We start from the raw sequence: 12,926 nt of genomic DNA, 5'->3' as shown, positions 1-12,926 counted from the left end.
AAATCGTCAGACCTCATGTATGGAGATAGAGCCGTTTCGCTCCAGGGATCAGGTCGGATCTCCGATCATGGACCAACGGGACCGTGGAAAAATTATTATTTCCTGAAGGTCATCCAAATAGTTGAGAATTCACTGTGACTTCAGTACAGAAAAGCTGCGAGAGCCTTGAGCGCTTGACGGTTCGCACATATGTGGAAGAAGAGAGTGCCCGGACTCGGATCCCCGCTCTGGGCGGGAAAGATGCCCTTTGCAAATCACGCCAGAATCACGGAGAGGTCGCAAGCAGTGGATATACTGTGGCCGCTGTTCAAAAGTCTTCATGTGGTCGGTGCAGGCCCCTTCCGGCGTCATGTTGACGGCACATATGAGTAAGGGCTCCGAAAGATTCCGTGGGCACGCAGGTCCGAACAGGATCCGAAGATCTTCTGGAGTGGCTGCGAGGGAGGGACTCATAACTGTTCCGGAAACTTTCAGGGGGTCTATGAGACAGAAGCCGTTGCAGAAGCTTGCCAATTCTATAGGCCGATTCATGTTAGTTCGATTCATGGCGGTCGGTGTTCTAAGATTCTTCTTTGCTCGACATCTTGTCGGTGCCGCAGCTTCAGATGTCGTTCGAGCCGTTTGCAGTGTAACGGCGCTGAGTGTATTGAATGCAAATTTGGAAAAACTCCACTCGGTAATTCTCGTTATCGATGAAGCTCCAACCCGAGGCAAGTTCCTTTTATGACCTGAATCACAACATGCACCGAGTCTAAGGAAATATCTGCGATTTTTCAGCGTACCGGTCGCTGAGATATAGCTCGATTCTTTCTCTAGCCTACAGGAACGCGAGCTTATGCAAATTAGCAAAATTTTGGCTGGCCTCCCTGTGGATCTATGTGGGGTACCGCTTCACGCTAGACGTCGTCACGTTCTTTGTGGACGATCGCCTCACTCTCTACCTCGAAACGGATTTGTTCATCCCGTTCGGGGTGCTCCCCCCGTTTCTCATACCTCCGATGTACGTTGTCGCTATCTCGGACATCCTGATAAATCGGATCTTCGTGACTGGAGCACTTGCCTTCTCCATCACTCTCAACTTTCTCCTCAATATGGTTGGTCAGACCTTGACGTTCGAATTTTCAATGAGTTAGCTTGTTGGACTTCGAGCTGAGGAGTCGTCGTCCCGTGAGAATAGAATTCGCTGGGACGTGAAGGACCTACCATTCTTTGATGACTGCAACCTTTCCAGCTGTTCGACTCGAAAGTTCAACATTTCGACGAAGAACTGCGCCGTCTAAGTGATGGAGACGAATATGTGCTTGACGGAAATCAGGCTTTGGAGCTGCGGATGAGGCATGCGAAACTGTGCCAATACGCACAGATTTCCGACGATATTTTTTCCCTCCAAAACCTTGTTTGGCACGCCGTCTGCGTGGCTCTGGCCTGTGCAGAATCCGCTGCCTCGGTTCAAGTCAGTAGCTGACTTGTTCAATTTTTTCTCGAATTTTGTGGAGTGTCGTAGCCTAGCATTCTCGATCTGGTTATCTAAGGGAATTTCAATGCTCGAAATACGTCAATTCCAATAATTCTCGAATCCGGAGAAGGGTCGTCAGGGCACAAGATGGATTACAGAATTAATGAATTGCAGATGATGAGGAGGAACTTCCAACTTCTGCGTTTCCTCGGCACTCTCGGGAACTTAGTAATAATGGTTGTCCTCATGGTTGCTAACACGGGGAGCGCGGCTATTGTCTGCGAATGCAGAGACAGATCTCGAGTATTCGTCAACTGCCTCCAGTCCAGGACAGGCGCCGGCTCCCCCGTATCCCATCAGGTTAGCGGAGATAATTATTGATTCTGCGAGCCATCGGAGACAATTCCTAATACATTCATTTATCATAAGTCGGTCCATCAGAATCCCGCTGGGATACCCAGTTTGAGGGTCGCGCTCTCGTTCGCAGATTCGCTTACTACTAGGTAAGTCAAATGGATCAGAGAGTGCAGCTTACGGCATGGAAAATGTATAAACTCGACCGGGCTGCGATAATGACAACTCTAGGCGCTTGTGTCACGTATGTCAGCCTCGTCATTCAGAGAACGGAAGATGCTCTAGAGAACTGATTGGCTGAACGACAGAGTCGATTACCGCACCGTTTTTTTCCCTGTAAACGATCGACTGGGGTCTCCCACGGTTGCGAGTCGACCCAGATCCACTCGGTCGTTTGTCGCGAATTTTCTCACCACGTCAGTCCATAGGGTGAGGAGTAGGCCATCGACTCCGGACACTTTTTAAACAATGGGATCGAGCCTGGACTTGGTCCTGGTAGGTCCTTGAGAATACGTGGCTCAATGGGCTTTGCCTATTTTGCTCTGCCTTTAATGTACGGATCGAGAAACCTACCTCAGGTCGATCGTACAGAACTGATGAGAAAAAAGGAGGAACTACTGGAGCCTTTGGAGGGGTAGACCCGCTCGATCTGCTGAAAGATCGCCATCGGGAAGGGAGGGACATCATCTTGTGATATGAAATAGTGTTACATTCGATTAGATCAATAAAGCTATGTATGATACGTGACGTTATGGCGATAATTATGTCCTCCTTTTGAACACGGTTCCGCTCATGGTGCCAGTTCGACCCTGACGGAGGAAATCGCGATGAGTCAGACCGGGATTCCGGTTGAATATGAAGAATATGGAAAAACTACGTGGTCAAGCTCTGGAGTCGATCGATCGAGAATTCCGAATTGCGATGATGGATGGCGCCGGTGGACGGGACCAGACGTCTCGTCGACGGATCTCGGTCTGCAGATCGAGCGAGAGAAGCAGCAACGCCCTCCGAGGGGCGAAGCGTCGCTCGGTACGACGCGTGCTTTGCTCGACTCTGACTGTAACGAAGACTGCCGCGTATAGCAGTAGCTGTCCCAGGACCGGAACTGCGTGTTTGCCGTGATCTTACATAGAATTCCTCTGGTGAATGCTAGGAGTTCTCAGGAGGAATGCTGTGCTCTTGTCAGCTAAGCTCAAGGAAAGGGCTGAGCTCGTGGAGAACCACTGTCACGAAAGGTAGCCGTGGAACTCAGGATCGAGGTGCCATCAATACGGTAACGGCGACGATCGTCTCCGGCGCGAAGACCCAAGCACGCTCAGAGGAATCCGACGCGACCCGTCGGTGTGCTCTCACCTCTGATGTCCGTACCTTCAGTGGAGCTCTTCAGCTTCATTCATTGAACGAACTCGCTCCAGAGAACACGCCGAACGGTCGATGACGCATTGAGCTAACGAGACCCTTTATCATTTTCGAAGGTCAGCCTCTGACGCTGAAATCCATTTCGAGGACCATGTCGAACCCTTGCGGGACAGACGAGCGCTCAGAGCTTCGCTCATGTTCGAGAGAAGGCTTTGCCGAATCTCCAGTCATCGGTTCCAGCGGAGAAGATGCTTTTTGTTGAGCATGTGGAAATCACGGAGAAGTCGCCAGCATTGGATGTATTGTGGCCGCTCTTCAAAAGTCTACTTGTTGTGGGCGCAGGTCCCTTCCGGCGTCATATCGGCGACAACCATGAGTAAGGAACCCGGGAAACTTTTGATGGGCATACAGTTCTCAGGAGGACGCGTAGATCCTTCGACTAAGCTTTAACAAAACCACGCCTCCGTTTTGAACTTCCAGGGAGCCTACGAGAGTGAAGTTCTTGCGAAATGTCGGCAGTTCTATGAACTCGTTCATGTGTGTTCGATTCCTGGCCGTTCTCGTTCTGAGATTCTTCCTCGCCCGACACCTTGTCGGTCCCGCAGCATCGGACGTTGTGCGAATCCTCTCGTCTGTAATCGCGCTCAGAGTGTTGAATACGAATTTAGAAAAATTGCACTCGGTGATCCGTCTCATCGATGAAGCTCCAACACGAGGCAAGTTCCCGATGATCCATTCGAGTGAGAGAATGCATAGAAACTGACAAAAGACAGGCCATTCCTCAAAGTACCGCTGGGATTTTCCCTGAGACTTCCTCCAGCCGACAGGAACGCGAGTGTGTGCAGATTAGCGAAGGCATCGGTGTGCTTCCTATGGCTCTATGTGGCGTACCGCTTCACGCTTGACCTCGTCACTTTCTTTGTTGACAAACGGCTCATTCTCTACATCGAAACGGATTTATTCATTCCGCACAAGATGCTTCCCGAGTTCCTCATTCCTTGGGTGTACGTCATTGCTATCTTGGACATGTTGATCAACCGGATTTTCGTGACCGCAACGGTGGCGTTTGGCATCTTTTTCTTCGTTCTCGTGAATATGGTCAGTTTGACGTCGGAAAACGAACTCTCACTATATCGCCGAGGAGTCACGCATCCTCTTTCTAGATGAGACGCTTTAGAATAGGTGGAAAGACGCATGTTTTTCGATGACGACTTTAACTTCTACAGCTCTTCGACTCGAAAGTTCAGCATTTCGATGATGAGCTTCGCAAATTGAGTGACGGAGAGATACAGATGGTGGTCGAAGATCAGGCGAAGGAGCTACGGCTGCAGCACGCGAGATTCTGCGAATACGTTCAAGCATTCGACGAAATTTTCTGTTTGCAGTGCTTCTTTTGGCACGGACTTTGCGTGGCTCAGGCCTGCGTGGAGTCTGGCGCCTCGTTCCTAGTGAGTAGCTCGCTCCTTGAAGATTATCCAGATTTTTTTTCATCATCATCCCGGATTGATTTCGGCTGGTCCCGATTTAGGAATCAGAGTAAATATTCGAAAATGCAACGGATTCCGCCCTTGAGATGGCTCAGTCGATCGAGCATTGCGCTCTACCCCTGGGAGCGACGCGTGCTCGTGTCCCCCAGATCCAGATTGTTCCAATGAGCTCGGCCAGGGTCTCCCCATGTGCGCAGTCCTACGGATTGTAGGGGGAAGGGAACGCCTTCGGAAGTTTGGAATTTGTGAACGACTGCTACGACCCTGCGGAGTCGAGAAAGCCAAGGCAGCTTAGCGGAGAATCTTCTACCCGGAGCATAGACCTTGTATGGCATCACGTGATGAGCTTCCCCAGTTTCTGAGCTAGGAGAATAGTAGACACGAGCTGAGCTTTCTGTTCAGGAGATCACCCCTGCCGCAGTCGTCCATGAAACGGACGGTCAAGGGCAAAGGCAATATTGTGTGACCCCCATCATTGTCTGATGGCGTCATCTATTGCAGATGATGAAGAGGAATTTCGAACTTCTGCGTTTCCTCGGAAGCCTCGGGACTGTATCGCTAACGTTTGTACTCTTAGTCGCTTTCACGGGGAGCGCAGCACTCGCTTGCGAATGCAGAGACCGATCTCGAGTGCTGGTCAACTCTTTCCAGTGTAGAACGAACGGAGGGGCTCCGATATCCCATCAGGCTAGTGACGGGAATTATTGATTCATCGGAGCGGTTCCAGACGATTCTTGATAAATTTTGGAAGCATCGGGTATCTCGACTGAAAGGATCGCGCTTCCGTCCACAGATACGCTTACTGCTCAGTCAAATGGAACAGAAAGTGCAAATTACGGCATGGAAAATTTATAAACTCGACCGCGCGGCGATCATGACCACCTTGGGCTGTTGTGTGTCCTATGTCAGTCTAGTCATCCAAACCACGAAAGATATCCTCGAAGATTGAGAGCCTACGCACACTTCGAGGCGTTAGGAGCTCTGATTAGAGGTGAGACGGGCTCGGGAACGTGCGCTGTGAAGTGGAATAATCTCGGACAATGATCGGGTTGAACCGTGGATCGGGGATGGGACTCTCCATTCCTTCGCTCATGCTGATCTTTTTTTCCAGCTGCTGAGGAATTCCGACATATATCCCACCTTCGGACGATTACTTTACCCAGCTCAACTCATCCATCTACTGCTAGTCTGATGCTGGTACTCGGGTCGCTAGCAGAAATAAGCGTCTCCTGGAAATCCTGCTCGGCTATCCAGAGGGGATGCTCCATCTGTCGCCCCATCACGTACATATGTATCTCTCGAAGTCCTCTATAGAGCTTGAAAATATAGAACCGTGTGGTCAAGGGAGGATGGGTTCGTGATATTTACTGGACAGCGGTCGGGATGTGCTTCATCTCCTTCTTCAATCTCCTGTCAGGAAGGATTTGTTAGGGAGCATGGACCCTGGAAGAGTGAGATGACAGAATATCTAAAGCGTAAATCGAGATCGAGCTGCCACGAATCACCTCTAGGGTTTTTCCCATCCTGGGCTCCGTCTCTGCATCTGTTTATCAGGCTGCCTTACAAAAGTCGATTCTAATCAGCCTGGAGCAGCGTCCTCGCCAATCTGGATCAATCGCTCGCTTCGAGCTGGGTAAACAGTTCGTGGTCAATGCACGGTGATCACCGACATTGCGATGGGCGAAATTCGCCCGCTAGCTCAAAGGAATAATCTGTTCCGCTCTGTCAGTAAGCTCTTCCTCCTGGACCCCGATCCCTGGTTTTCGGGGGACCCTCCTAGCTTCATGGATCGATCGAACGAGCTTGCTCCAGAGAACACGTCAATTCCTCGATGATTTACTAAGGGGATCCTGGAAAATTCATTATTTCCTTGAGGTCAGCCCTCCAAATTTGAATGCGTTCCGACGTCCATACCGGAACGTCTCCGGAGCCCTGTGCGCTCGGCGACATGCCGATATCGGAAAGAAGAAATCGCGGAGTCTCGGAACATCGGTGCTAGCGGAAACAATGCTCTTTGTGAAGCATGTGGGAATTACGGAGAGTCGCAACCATTGGGTATACTGTGGCCGCTCTTCAGAAGTCTTCATCCAGTCGGCGCAGGCCCCTCCCGGCATCATTTTTGAGGCATTCATGAGTAAATATATTGAAAACTCCTATAAGCACACAGTTCTGATTAGCACACCTAAATCTTCCGATTTGGCTCCAAGAGGAACCACATCTCTCCTGTGAACTCCCAGGGTCCCTACGAGACTGAATTCGCTGCAGAAATTCGGCAACTCGATCAACCAGTTCATGTTTGTCCAATTCATGTCCGTTGGCGTCTTGAGCTTCTTCTTCGCTCGACGCCTGGTCGGTGCGGCAGCGTCGGACGTGGTGAGAGTTGTTGTGAGTTTGACAGCGCTGAGAGTGCTGAATACGAATTTAGAAAAAACCAGCGGTCCCGGTCGCCGCTTTGCGGCGGCTCGGTAGCGCTAGACTCTCTACACACGCGCTGGCTCCGGGAGCGCTTGCTGCGGATGCGCTCGCTTCGAAGGCGCATGCTATGAGAGCGCTCATGAATTCGCTTGCTGTCGGTGTGTTTCTCCTCGGTCATTTCCCATCTTCCCACTGTCCCGTTTTCTCGCTGTCCCGTATTCCTGCTGTCCCGTTTCCCGCTTTCCTGTTTCCCCGCTTTCTCATTTCCCCTCTTTCCCATTTCCCCGCTTCCCCGTTTCCCCACTTTCCCGTTTCTCCACTTCCCCGTTTTCCCACTTCACCGTTTCCCCACTTTTCCGTCTCTCCACCCTTCGGTTTCCCCACTCTCCCGTTCCCCCTGTTCCCCGTTCCCCCACTTTCCCGTTTCCCTGCTTTCCCGTTTCCCCATCTTCCCGCTCCCCTACTTACCCTGGTCGAAATATGAGTCGGAGCATGCGAGGAGTCTGGCGTTACCCTCTCCAAATTACCGCTCGCTGGGATATTCACAAATTGAAACGAGGAAATGAGCTTCATAAATGATTGATTGTCCCCAAGCGAGATGGAGTTGAGGTCTGCCGATCGTGCTCGAAGAGCTCCTCGATCGTACAGAACTGAGTGAGAAATACGAAGGAACTACTAGAGCCTTTGGAAAGGAAGACCCGCTCGACCCGCTGAAAGATCGCCCCTGAGATGGAGGGGATATCATCTTGTGATATAAAATAGTGTTGCAGTCGATTAGATCAATAAAGCTATGTAAGATACGTGACGTGATTGCGAGAATTATGTCCACCGTTTGAATACGGTTCCGCTCATGGTGCGAGTTCGACCCTTACGGAGGAAATCGCGATGAGTCAGTCCGGGATCCCGGTTGAATATGAAGAATATCGAAAAACTACGTGGTCAAGCTCTCTAGTCGATCGATCAAGAATTCCGAATTGCGATGATGGATGGCGCCGGTCGACGGGACCAGACGTCTCGTCGACGGATCTCGGTCTGCAGATCGAGCGAGAGAGGCAGCAACGCCCTCCGCGTCGCTCGGCACGACGCATGCTTTTCTCGACTCTGACTGAAACGAAGACTGCGGCGTATAGCAGTAGCTGTCCTAGAACCGGAACGGCATGTTTGCCGTGATCTTACGTAGAATTCCCCTGGTGAATGCTAGGAGTTCTCAGGAGGAATGCTGTGCTCTTGCCAGCTAAGCTCAAGGAAAGGACTGAGCTTGTGGAGAACCAATGTCACGAAAGGTACCCGTGGAACTCAGGATTGAGGCGCCATCAATACGGTAACGGCGACGATCGTCTCCGGCGCGAAAACCCAAGCACGCTAAGAGAAATCCGCCGCGACCCGAAGTGTGCTCTCACCTCTGATATTCGAGTCCGTACCCTCAGTTGAGTTCTTCAGCTTCATTTATTGAACGAACTCGCTCCAGAGAACACGCCGAACCTTCGATGACGCATTGAGCTGGGAAAATTTATCATTTTCGGAGGTCAGCCTCTGACGCTGAAATCCATTTCGAGGACCATGTCGAACCCTTTCGGGACAGACGAACGCTCAGAGCTTCGCTCATGTTCGAGAGAAGGCTGTGCCGAATCTCCAGTCATCGGTTCCAGCGGAGAAGATGCTTTTTGTTGAGCATGTGGAAATCACGGGGAAGTCGCCTGCATTGGATGTATTGTGGCCGCTCTTCAAAAGTCTACTTGTTGTCGGCGCAGGTCCCTTCCGGCGTCATGTCGGCGACAACCATGAGTAAGGAACCCGGGAAAATTTTGATGGGCATACAGTTCTCAGGAGGATGCGTAGATCCTTCGACTAAGCTCTCACAAAACCACAACTCCGTTCTGAACTTCCAGGGAGCCTACGCGAGTCAAGTTCTTGCGAAATATCGGCAGTGTTATGACCTCGTTCATGTGTGTTCGATTCCTGGCCGTTCTCGTTCTGAGATTCTTCCTCGCCCGGCACCTTGTCGGTCCCGCAGCATCGGACGTGGTGCGAGTCCTCGCGGCTCTAACTTCGCTCAGAGTGTTGAATACGAATTTGGAAAAATTGAACTCGGTGATCCGCCTCATCGATGAATTTCCAACACGAGGCAAGTTCCCGACGATCCATTCGAGTGAGAGAATGCATAGAAACTGACAAAAGAAGGCCATTCCTCAAAGTACCGCTCGCTGGGATTTTCCCTAATTCTCCCTCCAGCCGATAGGAACGCGAGTGTGTGCAGACTGGCGAAGGCATCGGTGTGCTCCCTATGGCTCTATGTGGCGTACCGTTTCACACTTGACCTCGTCACTTTCTTTGTTGACAACCGGCTCATTCTCTACATCGAAACGGATTTATTCATTCCGCACAAGATGCTTCCCGAGTTCCTCATTCCTTCGGTGTACGTCATTGCTGTCTTGGAAATGTTGATCAACAGGATTTACGTAACCGCATCGGTGTCGTTTTGCATCCTTTTCTTCATTCTCGTGAATATGGTCAGTTTGACGTCGGAAAACGAATTATCACTATATCGCCGAGGAGTCACGCATCCTCTTTCTAGATGAGACGCTTTAGAATAGGTGGAAAGACGCATGTTTTTCGATGACGACTTTAACTTCTACAGCTCTTCGACTCGAAAGTTCAGCATTTCGATGATGAGCTTCGCAAATTGAGTGACGGAGAGATACATAATATGGTGGTCGAAGATCAGGCGAAGGAGCTACGGCTGCAGCACGCGAGAGTCTGCGAATACGTTCAAGCATTCGACGAAATTTTCTGTTTGCAATGCTTCTTGTGGCACGGATTTTGCGTGGCTCATGCCTGCGTGGAGTCTGGCGCCTCATTCCTTGTGAGTAGCTCGCTTCTTGAAGATTATCCAGATTTTTTTTAAGGTCATTCCGGGTTGATTTCGGCCGTCCCCGATTTAGGAATCAGAGTTCATATTCGAAAATGCAACGGATTTCGCCCTTGAGATGGCTCAGTCGATCGAGCATCGCGCTCTACCCTTTGGAGAGACCCTTGCTCGTGTTCCCCAGATCCAGATTGTTCCAATGAGCTCGGCCAGGGTCCTCTCCATGTGCGCAATCCAACGGGTGGTATGTGGAAGAGAACGCCCTCGGAAATTCGGAATTTGTGAACGACTGCTACGACTGTGCGGAGTCGAGGCAGAAAGCCGAGGCAGCTTTGCGGAGAATCTTCTACCCGGAGCATAGTCCTTGTATGGCATCACGTGATTAGCTTCCCCAGTTTCTGAGCTAGGAGAACAGGAGACACGAGCTGAGCTTTCTGTTCAGGAGATCACCTCTGCCGCAGTCGTCCGGGGAACAGACGGTCCAGGGCAAAAGCAATATTGCGTGACCCCCATTATCGTCTGATGCCGTCATCTATTGCAGATGATTAAGAGGAATTTCGAACTTCTACGTTTACTTGGAAGCCTCGCGAATATATCGCTGACGTTTTCACTCATAGCCGCTTTCACGGGGAGCGCAGCACTCGCTTGCGAATGCAGACACCGATCTCGAGTACTGGTCAACTCTTTCCAGTCTAGAACTACCGGAGGGGCTCCGGTATCCCATCAGGCTAGTGACGGGAATTATTGATTCATCGGAGCGGTTCCAGACGATTCTTGATAAATTTTGGAAGCATCGGGTATCTCGACTGAAAGGATCGCGCTTCCGTCCACAGATACGCTTACTGCTCAGTCAAATGGAACAGAAAGTGCAAATTACGGCATGGAAAATTTATAAACTCGACCGCGCGGCGATCATGACCACCTTGGGCTGTTGTGTCTCCTACGTCGGCCTAGTTCTCCAGACCACGAAAGATATCCTCGAAGATTGAGAGCCTACGCACACTTCGAGGCGTTAGGAGCTCGGATTAGGGGTGAGACGGGCTCGGAAACGTGCGTTGTGAAGTGAAAGAATCTCGGACAATGATCGGGTCGAACCTTGAATAGGGAAGACGACTTCCTGTTCCTTCTCTCATGCTGATCTTTCTTTCCAGCTGTTGAGGAATTCCGACCGATATTCCACCTTCTACTTCACTAATACCTAGCTCAACTCATCCATCTAATGCTACTCTCATGCTTGTACTCGGGTCGCTAGCAGGAATAAGCGTCTCGTGGAAATCCTGCTCGGCTATCCAGAGCGAATGCTCCATCTGTGGCTCCGTCACGTACATATCTTTCGAAGTCCTCTATAGAGCTTAGAAAAAATAGAACCGTGTGGTCAAGGGAGGATGGGCTCGTGATGTTCACGGGACAGCGGTCGGGATGTGCTTCATCTCCTTCTTCAATCTCCTGTCAGGGAGGATTTGTTAGAGAGCATGGACTTTTGGAGAGCGGGATGACAGAATATCTAACGCGGGCATCGAGATCGAGCTGCCACGAATAACCTCTAGGGTTTTTCCCATCCTGGGCTGCGTCTCGGCATTTGTCGATTAGGCTGCCTTGCAAAAGTCGATTCTAATCAGCCTGGAGCAGCGTCCTCGCCAATCTATATCAATCGCTCGCTTCAAGCGAAGTAAACAGTTCGTGGTCAATGCACAGTGATCACCGACATTGTGATGGGCGACATTCGCCCGCTAGCTCAGTGAGAGGAATAATCTGTTCTGCTCTGTCAGTAGGCTCTCCCTTCTGAACCCCGATCCCTGGTTTCCGGGGAACCCTCCTAGCTTCATGGATTGATCGAACAAGCTTGCTCCAGAGAACACGTCAATCCCTCGATGATTTACTAAGGGGATCGTGGAAAATTCATTATTTCCTTGAGGTCAGCCCTCCAAATTTGAATGCGTTCCGACTTCCATACCGGAACGTCTCCGGAGCCCTGTGCGCTCGGCGACTTGCCGATATCGGAAAGAAGAAATCGCGGAGTCTCGGGACATCGGTGCTCGCGGAAACAGTGCTCTTTGTTGAACATGTGGGAATTACGGAGAGGTCGCAAACATTGGATATACTGTGGCCGCTCCCCAGAAGGCCCCTTCCGGCATCATTTCGAAGGCATTCATGAGTAAATATATTGAAAACTCTGATAATCATACAGTTCTGATTAGAACCTCTAGATCTTCCGATTTGGCTCCAAGAGGAACTACACTTCTCCTGTGAACTTCCAGGGCTGCTACGGGACTGAATTCGCTGCAGAAATTCGGCAAGTCGATCAACCAGTTCATGTTTGCCCGATTCATGTCCATCGGCGTCTTGAGGTTCTTCTTCGCTCGACACCTGGTCGTTGCGGCAGCGTCGGACGTGGTGAGAGTTGGTGCGAGTTTGACAGCGCTGTGAGTGCTGAATACGAATTCGGATAAGATGCACTCGGTAATTCGTGTCATCGATGAAGCTCCCACAGGAGGTTTCGAAAAATCTGGTCGAAATATGAGTCGGGGCATGCGAGGAGTCTGGCGTTAACTTCTCCAAATCACCGCGCGCTAGGATATTCACGAATTCTTTCTCTAGCCGACAGGAATACGAAAGTTTGCAGGTTGGCCGAAGTATCGTTAGCCTTCTTATTGCTCTACGTGGGAAATCGCTTCGCGCTGGATGTCGTCACTTTTTTTTTGTTGATGATCGCCTCATCTCCTACCTCGAAACGGATTTGTTCATTCTGTGCAGGGAGCTTCCCTCTGTGTTCATTCCTCCGATGTACGTCATTGCTGTTTCGGACATCCTGATCAACAGAATCTTCGTGACTGGAACTTAGACATTCTGCATTTTGGCGTAGAACTACGCCGTACGGCTCGGTTCGAAAAAAAATCGTCACGGAGAGGGGGAAAAACTATTGTTTCGACGCAACAATAGACGCCTCGGAGAGCGAACTTTCAGGATAACGAACCTCCCGAATCGACAC

The sequence above is a fragment of the Galendromus occidentalis genome, unplaced genomic scaffold (genome assembly GCF_000255335.2).
Source record: "Galendromus occidentalis unplaced genomic scaffold, Mocc_1.1 scf7180000077191, whole genome shotgun sequence".
Taxonomy (NCBI): Eukaryota; Metazoa; Arthropoda; class Arachnida; order Mesostigmata; family Phytoseiidae; genus Galendromus; species Galendromus occidentalis.
The sequence above is the reverse complement of the archived record's forward strand: the minus strand, read 5'-3'. Positions refer to the sequence as shown.